The sequence below is a fragment of the Ambystoma mexicanum genome, chromosome 5q (assembly GCF_040938575.1).
Source record: "Ambystoma mexicanum isolate Mex_15411 chromosome 5q, UKY_AmexF1_1, whole genome shotgun sequence".
NCBI classification, from domain to species: Eukaryota; Metazoa; Chordata; class Amphibia; order Caudata; family Ambystomatidae; genus Ambystoma; species Ambystoma mexicanum.
In genome coordinates this window covers 464147312-464159581 of record NC_090933.1, presented here as the reverse complement: position 1 = coordinate 464159581, position 12270 = coordinate 464147312, and positions in this window count along the sequence as shown.

Genomic DNA, 12270 nt, shown 5'->3' with positions numbered 1-12270 from the left:
TAAGTCGTCTCCTTTCTCAGAAGCAACGACAGACAACTGTGATTAAGGATCAGCAACTTTGTTGCGGTCGGTGAACCTTAGAAGGGGTCAGGATGTAGGGTATCATAGTACAAATTATTTTGTTTGCTAGCACTTAATGGGGGGTTATTATTTAAGTTAGCCATCACTGTTGGGCATGACACACATGACCACCACAAACACTGTAGAGCTGGAAGCACTATTGAGCCGATAGGTAAACTTAGGAAAATCCCTCCTTTGATGCCATCTTCCCCCTTTTTCAAAACCTAAGTGGCAAGAACCTTGAGTTATAGGTAAGCACACTGAAGAGTCGCTCTTTGCTTTTTGAGAATAGGTTTCGGGAGCCTGAAATGTGTGGATCTAGACTGGTTTACTACATAGGAAGCATGGCGTAAGTATGCAGTGATTTTGACAAATAGAAAACAACAAATTGAATTTTTAACGAACCCAAAACAACTATAAAAAAAGCACAAATTTGTTAAAACTATATATATGTGGTTGGGAAAGAGAATATTAGTTTTGGGGGTGCGGGAAAAGTAAAGTATTAATTAAAAAAAGGAGGTTTGAGGGAACCCCCCAAAACAACGAAAAAAAAAGTCATTATTTGTTTTAAGTATTTTAGGTTTGTTAAAAATTCAACACGTTAAAATCACATGTAACCATAGAATAATTGTGGTGGATTGGGTTAGTTCCAGATTCGGTAAAATGAGGAAACAGCAGTTGGGGGTTGTTACTTGTTTTGTTTTCCACTGTTACCAGCATATTTCTGGGTGCTGGGGGGAGATGCAGGAGCTGTTCTCATGGGTGAAGATCTGTTAATATCATGGAAAGTCTGTGGGTTTAACAGTTTTGGTCCTTTTTATGCTGACATGTGATATAGATTACATTTCTGCAGGAGACCCATTTTCTCACTAGGGAACACAAAACACGAGAAGACGTGGGGTGGGGACAATACAGGGCAAACATTTCAAGTTATTCCAGGGGATTGTTGACATATGGGGTGCACCCGTAACATGAGAAATGTGAAATGTATCAGCTCTGCCCATATATAGGTATTTCTGGTAACTGAAACAACCAGCAAATATGTATGGTTAACTTATGTGCACCAAATGCTGATGATAAGTGTGTCTTTCCTTCACAAATGTCCCATTGTATGTAGACAGTGAGAGATGTGATCATTTGGCCAGAGGGCTGCAACTGTACTCAAAACAAAGCACAGAGAATATTTCTTCTTGCACGAGCTCCACGTCCATAGACAGCCAATCTCTTCTGACAAGCAGTAGCATTTGATTGAGGTGTACAGAGAGCAGAACCACGATGACTGCACGTAATCTTACTATTCACCAGCTCGCAACATCCACGCAAGAAGAGAGTGCTTGTTTCTATGAGGGTGCTCCTTTCATACGTCCTTGTTAAGTACGATTTGCACAGAACTAGTAAATCTTCCTTTCCTGGTTCAACCCCAGACCTTTTTGCTTTATTAGTGGGATATTTTTCATTAATACCTCAGTGAGTGGGAACCTTTTTCCACACTCAAATAATCTTTAACTCTTTTTATGGGTGTCATTTTTAAGACTCCCCATAGTGTCATTTTAAAGTTATCCTCTTTAACAACTCATTTGCAGTAAGTGCCTGTTGTTGCCGGGTTGCCTTAGGGGCTGCCCTTTTAACTTTCTTGTGCTAACCTTGAGTGAACTACAGTTCCCAAGGGTAGAAAGGATCGCTTTTACATTTTATTTAGTGAAACCCTCACATCAAACCTTATGTGGAATGCTGGGGAGATACAATGTATCCCTTTCACACTAAAACTGTAACAATTCTGTTACAGGGACAAGCTTACCTTAAATTGACGGTGGCAGTGATACCTTGTATTAATTTGGTGCACCTTTACCGCAGGCTTTGTTCACAGCTGCAGTAAAGGGACCTAAGGGTGTCCATTTTTACCAAAATGCCCCCTGTCTTCTTTTTGTTGCCATGTTAGTGTTTCCTGTCATTTCTTGTTCCTTCCCCTGACATCCAGGGTTGGAAATTCCTTTGTGTGATTTTTGTCTTCGACGGGAGTCCCCTGGACTCCCCGCCCAGGCTCCAGTCTGTCTGTGAGAGCAGGAAGTGAAGGAGGAGTCCAAAACTCCCCAGGCCTTTGTCTAATGCCTTGCTTGAATGGGGACAACTCCCAGTGGGGGGCTGGTTGTCCTGATTGGACAACCAGACCGCCCTTTCTTGTAAAATGCGGGGAGAGAGTGCAGAGGTTGTGCTGTAATTCCTGATAAATACTGCGAACCTGGAAGCTGAAGATATGTTGACCACTGGAATTTAAACCAAGGAGGAAGATGAAGGAAAAGCGGCTGATACGATTTCCAGCAATCGAAGAGTCTGCTGTGTAAACGGAGCCTGCTGTAGCCCTTGCTTCCAATCGACCTGGGATCTACGAAAACGACGACCTCCACCCAGAGCCTAGTGAGACACACTAGACTCAGAAAGGCCTGCATTTTGAGCCATCCCATGTGTTGTTGTGATCTTGCATCTTTGCAGTACCCCAATACCCTGGGTCCTCAAGCCATCATGCAGTGCACGGTCTTCCGAAATTCCGAATCTCGCTGAAACTTCGTGGGCATCCTGGTGCATCTCCAGAGACACAAAGCGAGTCTGAAAATGTCCCTCACCAGAGTGCTGGACCTTTGTAATGATGATAATTTAACTGCGATTTTCTTTCTTCTTCTGTGCTCCTTGAAAAGATGCCAAATACGCGGAACAGCATTTAGCCACAATGGAAACCTTGCCTATAGCCTTCTTCATCGATCCCTGCTGCAAAGTCCCTTCCGAGGTCTTGTTTTCAGTCTCCACGACAAGGAATCCATTGACCGGGTATTTGGCTTCAGACCCTGAAGTTCTCCTGCTGCAAAATATTATTCAATGCTGAGGTACTGTGTTGGTTTGGGTATGTACTTACCTTAAGCCTGTTAGGATTTCTGTGTAGCTGTGTGGTGTTTACTGTGATGGAGAGGCCTCTCATCCAGTGCACCCAGTCCCACTGCTAGAATCCTGCTGGGGTGTCTTCTACGAAGCCCCTGGAACTTCTTCTAACCCTAGAAGTAAAGTATTTACCTGTTTGCCCAGTCTTCCTAAGGAACTCTGACTTTTGCTACTACAGAACCTATTCTGACACTGCCTGTTGGTCACTTATCCTAGTGACACCCCTTCTGCCACTGAAAACACTCATGCTCCAAGAATAAGGGAAAGACTGTCAAGGGTTTTGGACTTCTGCCTAGAAAAGAAAATACGTGTTTAAAAGTTACTTACTTGGAAAGAGTTGGTTGGTAACTGTAATTCTAAGAGCGAACAGTTACAAAAGTTCTTACTGATCCTGAATGTGTGATGCACTGGTTAACATCTTTTCTTCCTTAGCCACTGTTTTGCCAGTCTAATAGAACGTAGATGTGAAGGTATTTTACTCTCCTGTGATTAGGTTGTGCCTCTTACCAAAAATAAAGTGTTGGTTTCACCAGATTATTCCTTGAGGGTAATTGTATGAGTGTCCTCCATCTGTTGGTATCACCAGAGTAGTCCTTTGAGGATAATTGTATGAGTGTCCCCCAACTGGGTCTTGCTTCCCCTGACTTGCTGCTAGCCTGTCCAGAATAAGTCTGTATGAGGTTGTTGCCTACCTAGAATGACTATTCAGTAAAATGTACCATTGGGTTTTACTTTCCCCTTCATTGTGAGGTTAAACAAAGTGTGTGGGTTTTACTTACCTTGTGTTAGCTGTGTGCCATCCAAAATAAGTTAAAAGAGTTACTCCTTACCTCAATCTGGGGTTCCCTGATTTCACAAGCACCTGTAATTGTATATTACATCCTTAGGTTTTACTCACCTAGTATAACTGTGTGTTATGACAAAAGTAGTTCTAGGTTTTTACTGCACCTAGAATAAGTGTTTCACTATTCACCAAAAGTATATTGTCCAGTTGACTGATTAAGTGATTTGTACTGAGAATCATTATACAACTGGAAGGTTCTACTGCCCTTGCATTACTGAATGTAATTGTAAAAAGTAACCATTGGTTTTTACTCCCCAAGAATAGGCTTGACCTATGCATGAAAATGTTTTGGCTTCCCTAGAACTACTGTTAGGTACTTCAAATAAGGTCTATACTTGGGTATGTGTACTTTCAAGTATAGTGTTTTTTTTATACTGTGGTTTCATATAATGTGTTAGTACTTACTTAACCCCTAGATTTATCTGGGCCTACCTGTATTTAAATAAATCCTTTATTTTTATAATACTAAGAGGCCGATTCATGGAATAATTAGCGCGGCGCAAGTGGGCAAAAACGTGCGAATCGCAGTGGAATAGCGAAAATCGCAGTGCAAGTGTGAAAATTGCACGAAAAGCAGCGCACATCGATTCATGGAAGGCCGTGCGCGAGAAAACCATCGGATGCGCGATAAAAAAGTGCGCGGTGCACGTTGGCGCACAGGCCATCTAACTGCGTGCGCCAGGTCACAGCGAAAATCGCACAGGCCACAGCGAAAATCGCACATAGCGCGGCGCACGCAACAAAAGTAGGCGGAACACGGGGCGCAACACTCGGAATGGGGAACAACTTGACAAAATGTGGGCGTCACGGGGGAAGTACAGGGTACAAGTGCGCGGAACGCCCAAACGCTCGCCTACAACACGTATTCATGGAATAGAATAGGGCAAAAAGCGCACGCTCAAACCAGCGCACAGGCACAAACACGACCGCCACAAGAAAGCAGGCGGTAGCGTCTCTGCTCCTGGAAGAAATGTGCGCCAAAAGGTGCGCCAACAAATAGCACCTATATACAGCCATGATGAATGTCCTATACTGTGGCCCTCCAGGACAAATGACGTGCAAAGGGGTACCCACAAACACGGACACCCGCTGACAAAAAATAAGTGTGCGTGTATACCGGGGTGCGCGGGAAGTCTCACACGCGATTTGGCAGGGTACGTGGATTTCAGGGGTGCGCGGGAAGTTGCACACGCGATTTGGCAGGGTACGTGCGCGGGAATTTCCACACACGATTTGGCTGGGTACGTGGATCTCAGGGGTGCGTGGGAAGTCTCACACGCGATTTGGCAGGGTACGTGGATTTCAGGGGTGCGCGGGAAGTTGCACACGCGATTTGGCAGGGTACGTGCGCGGGAATTTCCACACGCAATTTGGCTGGGTACGTGGATCTCAGGGGTGCGCGGGAAGTCTCACACGGGATTGGGAAGGGTACCTGGATTTCAGGGGTGCGCGGGAAGTCCCACACGCGATTTGGCCGGGTACGTGCGCGGAAATTTCCACACGCGATTTGGCTGGGTACGTGTATTTCAGGGGTACGCGGGAAATTCTACACGCGATTTGGCTGTGTGCTCCCAGGTATTCCCTGTACACCCTCCACGGCCCCTGCAGGCAGCCGACACCACAGGGGACTACCCTGCACACCTGCTCATGTCACCCAGCAACCCCACCCCCCAGCAGTGTGGGGCACCCTCCACCAGGCCCCCACTCATGGCCCCTATCACCCGAACCCCCCAGCAGTGCAGGGGCAGCACCACCAGGCCCCCACTCATGTCCAACTCATGTCTCCCACCACCCCCACCCCCCAGCAGTGTGGGGCACCCTCCACCAGGCACCCACTCATGGCCCCTATCACCCCCACCCCCCAGCAGTGTGGGGCACCCTCCACCAGGCCCCCACTCATGTCTCCCACCACCCCCAACCCCAGCAGTGTGGGGCACCCTCCACCAGGCCCCCACTCATGGCCCCTATCACCCGAACCCCCCAGCAGTGCAGGGGCAGCACCACCAGACCCCCACTCATGTCCCCCTGCACCCCCACCTCCCAGCATCCAGGGGCACCCTCCACCAGGGCCCCACTCATGGCCCATGGCCCCTATCACCCCCACCCCCCAGCATCCAGGGGCAGCCTCCACCAGGCCCCCACTCATGTCTCCCACCACCCCCACCACCCAGCAGTGTGGGGCACCCTCCACCAGGCCCCCACCCATGTCTCCCACCACCCCCACCCCCCAGCCACCATGGGCAGCCCCCACCAGGCCCCCACTCATGTCTCCCACCCACCCCCACCCCCCAGCCACCATGGGCACCCTCCACCAGGCCTCCACTCATGTCTCCCACCCACCCCCACCCCCCAGCCACCATGGGCAGCCCCCACCAGGCCCCCACTCATGTCTCCCACCCACCCCCACCCCCCAGCCACCATGGGCAGCCACCACCAGGCCCCCACTCATGTCTCCCATCACCCCCACCCCCCGGCAGTGTGGGGCACCCTCCACCAGGCCCCCACTCATGTCTCCCACCACCCCCATCCCCCAGCCACCATGGGCACCCTCCACCAGGCCCCCACTCATGTCTCCCACCACCCCCACCCCCAGCAGTGCAGGGGCACCCTCCACTAGGCCCCCACCCATGTCTCCCAGCACCCCCACCCCCCAGCAGTGCAGGGGCAGCACCACCAGGCCCCCACTCATGTCCCCCTGCACCCCCACCCCCCAGCATCCAGGGGCACCCTCCACCAGGCCCCCACTCATGTCTCACACCCCCCCTCCCACCCCCCAGCAGTGTGGGGCACCCTCCACCAGGCCCCCACTCATGTCTCCCACCACCCCCACCCCCCAGCAGTGCAGGGGCAGCCTCCACCAGGCCCCCACTCATGTCTCCCACCCACCCCACCCCCCAGCCACCATGGGCAGCCCCCACCAGGCCCCCACTCATGTCTCCCACCACCCCCACCCCCCAGCAGTGCAGGGGCACCCTCCACCAGGCCCCCACTCATGTCCAACTCATGTCTCCCACCACCCCCACCCCCCAGCAGTGTGGGGCACCCTCCACCAGGCCCCCACTCATGGCCCCTATCACCCCCACCCCCCAGCATCCAGGGGCACCCTCCACCAGGCCCCCACTCATGTCTCCCACCCCCCCACCCCCCAGCAGTGTGGGGCACCCTCCACCAGGCCCCCACCCATGTCTCCCACCACCCCCACCCCCCAGCCACCATGGACAGCCCCCACCAGGCCCCCACTCATGTCTCCCACCCACCCCCACCTCCCAGCCACCATGGGCACCCTCCACCAGGCCCCCACTCATGTCTCCCACCACCCCCACCCCCCAGCAGTGCAGGGGCACCCTCCACCAGGCCCCCACCCATGTCTCCCAGCACCCCCACCCCCCAGCAGTGCAGGGGCAGCACCACCAGGCCCCCACTCATGTCCCCCTGCACCCCCACCCCCCAGCATCCAGGGGCACCCTCCACCAGGCCCCCATTCATGTCTCCCACCACCCCCACCCCCCAGCAGTGTGGGGCACCCTCCACCAGGCCCCCACTCATGTCTCCCACCACCCCCACCCCCCAGCAGTGCAGGGGCAGCCTCCACCAGGCCCCCACCCATGTCTCCCACCACCCCCACCCCCCAGCAGTGCAGGGGCACCCTCCACCAGGCCCCCACCCATGTCTCCCACCACCCCCACCCCCAGCAGTGTGGGGCACCCTCCACCAGGCCCCCACCCATGTCTCCCACCACCCCCACCCCCCAGCAGTGTGGGTCACCCTCCACCAGGCCCCCACTCATGTCTCCCACCACCCCCACCCCCCAGCCACCATGGGCATCCCCCACCAGGCCCCCACTCATGTCTCCCACCCACCCCCACCCCCCAGCCACCATGGGCAGCCCCCACCAGGCCCCCACTCATGTCTCCCAACACCCCCATCCCCCAGCCACCATGGGCACCCTCCACCAGGCCTCCACTCATGTCTCCCACCACCCCCACCCCCCAGCCACCATGGGCATCCCCCACCAGGCCCCCACTCATGTCTCCCACCACCCCCACCCTCCCAGCAGTGTGGGGCACCCTCCACCAGGCTGCCACCCATGTCTCCCACCACCCCCACCCCCCAGCAGTGTGGGGCACCCTCCACCAGGCCCCCACCCATGTCTCCCACCACCCCCACCCCCCAGCAGTGTGGGGCACCCTCCACCAGGCCCCCACTCATGTCTCCCACCACCCCCACCCCCCAGCAGTGCAGGGGCACCCTCCACCAGGCCCCCACCCATGTCTCCCAGCACCCCCACCCCCCAGCAGTGCAGGGGCAGCACCATCAGGCCCCCACTCATGTCCCCCTGCACCACCCCAGCATCCAGGGGCACCCTCCACCAGGCCCCCACTCATGTCTCCCACCACCCCCACCCCCCAGCAGTGTGGGGCACCCTCCATCAGGCCCCCACTCATGTCTCCCACCACCCCCTCCCCCAGCAGTGCAGGGGCAGCCTCCACCAGGCCCCCACCCATGTCTCCCACCACCCCCACCGCCCAGCAGTGTGGGGCTCCCTCCACCAGGCCCCCACTCATGTCTCCCACCACCCCCACCCCCAGCCACCATGGGCATCCCCCACGAGGCCCCCACTCATGTCTCCCACCCACCACCACCCCCCAGCCACCATGGGCAGCCCCCACCAGGCCCCCACTCATCTCTCCCACCACCCCCATCCCCCAGCCACCATGGGCACCCTCCACCAGGCCTCCACTCATGTCTCCCACCACCCCCACCCCCCAGCCACCATGGGCATCCCCCACCAGCCCCCCACTCATGTCTCCCATCCACCCCCACCCCCCAGCCACCATGGGCAGCCCCCACCAGGCCCCCACTCATATCTCCCACCACCCCCACCCCCCAGCAGTGCAGGGGCACCCTCCACCAGGCCCCCACTCATGTCCAACTCATGTCTCCCACCACCCCCACCCCCCAGCAGTGTGGGGCACCCTCCACCAGGCCCCACTCATGTCTCCCACCACCCCCACCCCCCAGCAGTGTGGGGCACCCTCCACCAGGCCCCCACTCATGTCTCCCACCACCCCCACCCCCCAGCAGTGCAGGGGCACCCTCCACCAGGCCCCCACCCATGTCTCCCACCACCCCCACCCCCCCGCATCCAGGGGCACCCTCCACCAGGCCCCCACTCATGTCTCCCACCACCCCCACCCCCCAGCCACCATGGGCATCCCCCACCAGGCCCCCACCCATGTCTCCCACCACCCCCACCCCCCAGCATCCAGGGGCACCCTCCACCAGGCCCCCACTCATGTCTCCCACCACCCCCACCCCCCAGCAGTGCAGGGGCACCCTCCACCAGGCCCCCACCCATGTCTCCCAGCACCCCCACCCCCCAGCAGTGCAGGGGCAGCACCACCAGGCCCCCACTCATGTCCCCCTGCACCCCCCCCAGCATCCAGGGGCACCCTCCACCAGGCCCCCACTCATGTCTCCCACCACCCCCACCCCCCAGCAGTGTGGGGCACCCTCCACCAGGCCCCCACTCATGTCTCCCACCACCCCCACCCCCCAGCAGTGCAGGGGCAGCCTCCACCAGGCCCCCACACATGTCTCCCACCACCCCCACCCCCCAGCAGTGTGGGGCACCCTCCACCAGGCCCCCACTCATGTCTCCCACCACCCCCACCCCCCAGCCACCATGGGCATCCCCCACCAGGCCCCCACTCATGTCTCCCACCCACCCCCACCCCCCAGCCACCATGGGCAGCCCCCACCAGGCCCCCACTCATGTCTCCCACCACCCCCATCCCCCAGCCACCATGGGCACCCTCCACCAGGCCTCCACTCATGTCTCCCACCACCCCCAGCCACCATGGGCATCCCCCACCAGGCCCCCACTCATGTCTCCCACCCACCCCCACCCCCCAGCCACCATGGGCAGCCCCCACCAGGCCCCCACTCATGTCTCCCACCACCCCCACCCCCCAGCAGTGCAGGGGCACCCTCCACCAGGCCCCCACTCATGTCCAACTCATGTCTCCCACCACCCCCACCCCCCAGCAGTGTGGGGCACCCTCCACCAGGCCCCCACTCATGTCTCCCACCACCCCCACCCCCCAGCAGTGTGGGGCACCCTCCACCAGGCCCCCACTCATATCTCCCACCACCCCCACCCCCCAGCCACCATGGGCATCCCCCACCAGGCCCCCACCCATGTCTCCCACCACCCCCACCCCCCAGCATCCAGGGGCACCCTCCACCAGGCCCCCACTCATGTCTCCCACCACCCCCACCCCCCAGCAGTGCAGGGGCACCATCCACCAGGCCCCCACCCATGTCTCCCAGCACCCCCACCCCCCAGCAGTGTGGGGCACCATCCACCAGGCCCCCACTCATGTCTCCCACCACCCCCACCCCCGCAGCAGTGTGGGGCACCCTCCACCAGGCCCCCACTCATGTCCAACTCATGTCTCCCACCACCCCCACCCCCCAGCCACCATGGGCAGCCTCCACCAGGTCCTCACAATCCCCAATCATGTGCGTTATGGTCAGCCTCCACAGCCAAAAAGCCCTACCAAGTAACCCATTCACCCACATGGAAATGGAAATTACATGTTACACCCCCAATGTTCATGAAGCTAATGAACCCATGTCCGTCACACACAATGGTTGCAATTGAATGGGAAAACACCCAACATGACATGCATGAAACCAATGAGATGATACCACACAGTGAAGTATGAAAACAAAATTGTATTAAAAAAAAGAAAGAATGCTAAAGAAATGAAACAAACTACAATGGGAATGAAAAAAAGATAAGCTGCATGTCCGTATTAAAAAATAAAAACACCAAATCCTAATCCAAAAAAATGTCGTCCAAAGTCAAATGAAAAAAAATATCTATCCAATTAAGAACTATGTAAAAAACTTCCAAGGGTCCATGAGCCCAACTGAACAAAGGAAACCTACAAAAAAACCTAACTAAAATGCAACTATATACAAAAAGTGGAGCAGTGTCCGTCGACTCCAAATCATAAGAACAAACAAAGGAAACCTAAAACTAAAGAACTATATACAAAGGCGGCGGGCAAGTCCAGCGGCTCACTCCGTGGTGTTCCGGGCCAGGGCATCATCGAACTCATGTTCGATGTCCCGGAGGCGGTCCAGTTCCATGGCCCCGAGGGTCCGCAGGGACGACGCCGTGTCGTCCTCCAAACCCCTGCGGATTGCCTCGAGGCACTCGGCCCGCCTCAGGGCCCTCCGCATGGAGTTCTCTGCCCTGACCATTGTGAGCCGCGCCTCTTCCGCCCGCCGCCGCTCCGCACCTATGGCGTGGCCCAACCGCTGCCACACGGAAGACACTCTCTGTCCTGGGTCCTCCTGCCCTCCGGCCGATGCCTGCCCCTCCGATGTCGAAGGCCCCGAGCCTTCATGGCTCCCACCATGTTGCTGCTGCTGCTCTGCCTCTGCCCGTGCACTGCCTCCTGCTGCCTGCACATCCTCCGCCGGCTGGGGTGCAGTTGTTGATGTGGCCACCCCTGCTGGACGTCCGACTCCCGACTGTGGCAGGGATGCCTCCTCCACCAGCCTGGCCGCACCGTCAGAGGCAGCTCCACAGGGCACCGAGGTGACTGATGGGTGGGAAGATGGCACAGAGGACGACTGGCGCGTAGGAGGTCCAGTTGAGGAGGGGGTCGGAGCAAGCCCCATCAGACGGAGGAATCCGGCCTGGGTGACCTGTCCCAGCAGGCGGACGTGGTCAACGAGCCATTCGAGATGACGTGCAGTCTCTCCATGAAAAGACTGCAGGTCACCTCGCATGGCCCGTTGACGCAACGCCACACCAGGCAGGACAGGCTCAACCTGGACCTGGATAGCCACGTCCGCAGGCAGAGGAAGGCCAGTTGACGTCAGCTCATCCCCTGCCTGAAAACTGGTCTGGACGTAGGCATCCTTGCCGGTGCAAGATGATGCAGGGACAGGATCGGGGACAGGATTGCACACAGGCACCTCCGCGGCGGCCTGTGCTGCCTCCTGTCCCTAGTCCTGCACTGCACCACTAGCACCAGTGGGATCCCCACCTCCAGACCCCGTCTCTGGTGCTTGCACGGCCTCCTCCTCCACCAAACCCCCCACCAACCTGGATGACTCCGTGCCATCTTCCCCTGTTGGGCCCTGTGGGGTCCCAGGTGCCCCTTCTGCTGCCTAGGAGTCCAACTCCAACCTCCGCCTCTTGGACCTCCCCCCGGCAGCTGCGGCCTGGGACGCGGCACCGGACTCCTCACTCCCCGACGAGATGACAACACGGGAGGGGAGCCGGGCCTTGCGTCTCCGGCTGGCGGTTTAGTTTAGTTTAGTTTAGTTTATTATTTATAATGCGCAGTTATACCCAGGGGTATCAGGGCGCAGCATGTACAAGAATATGCGAAACTTGGTTACAAGGTGTA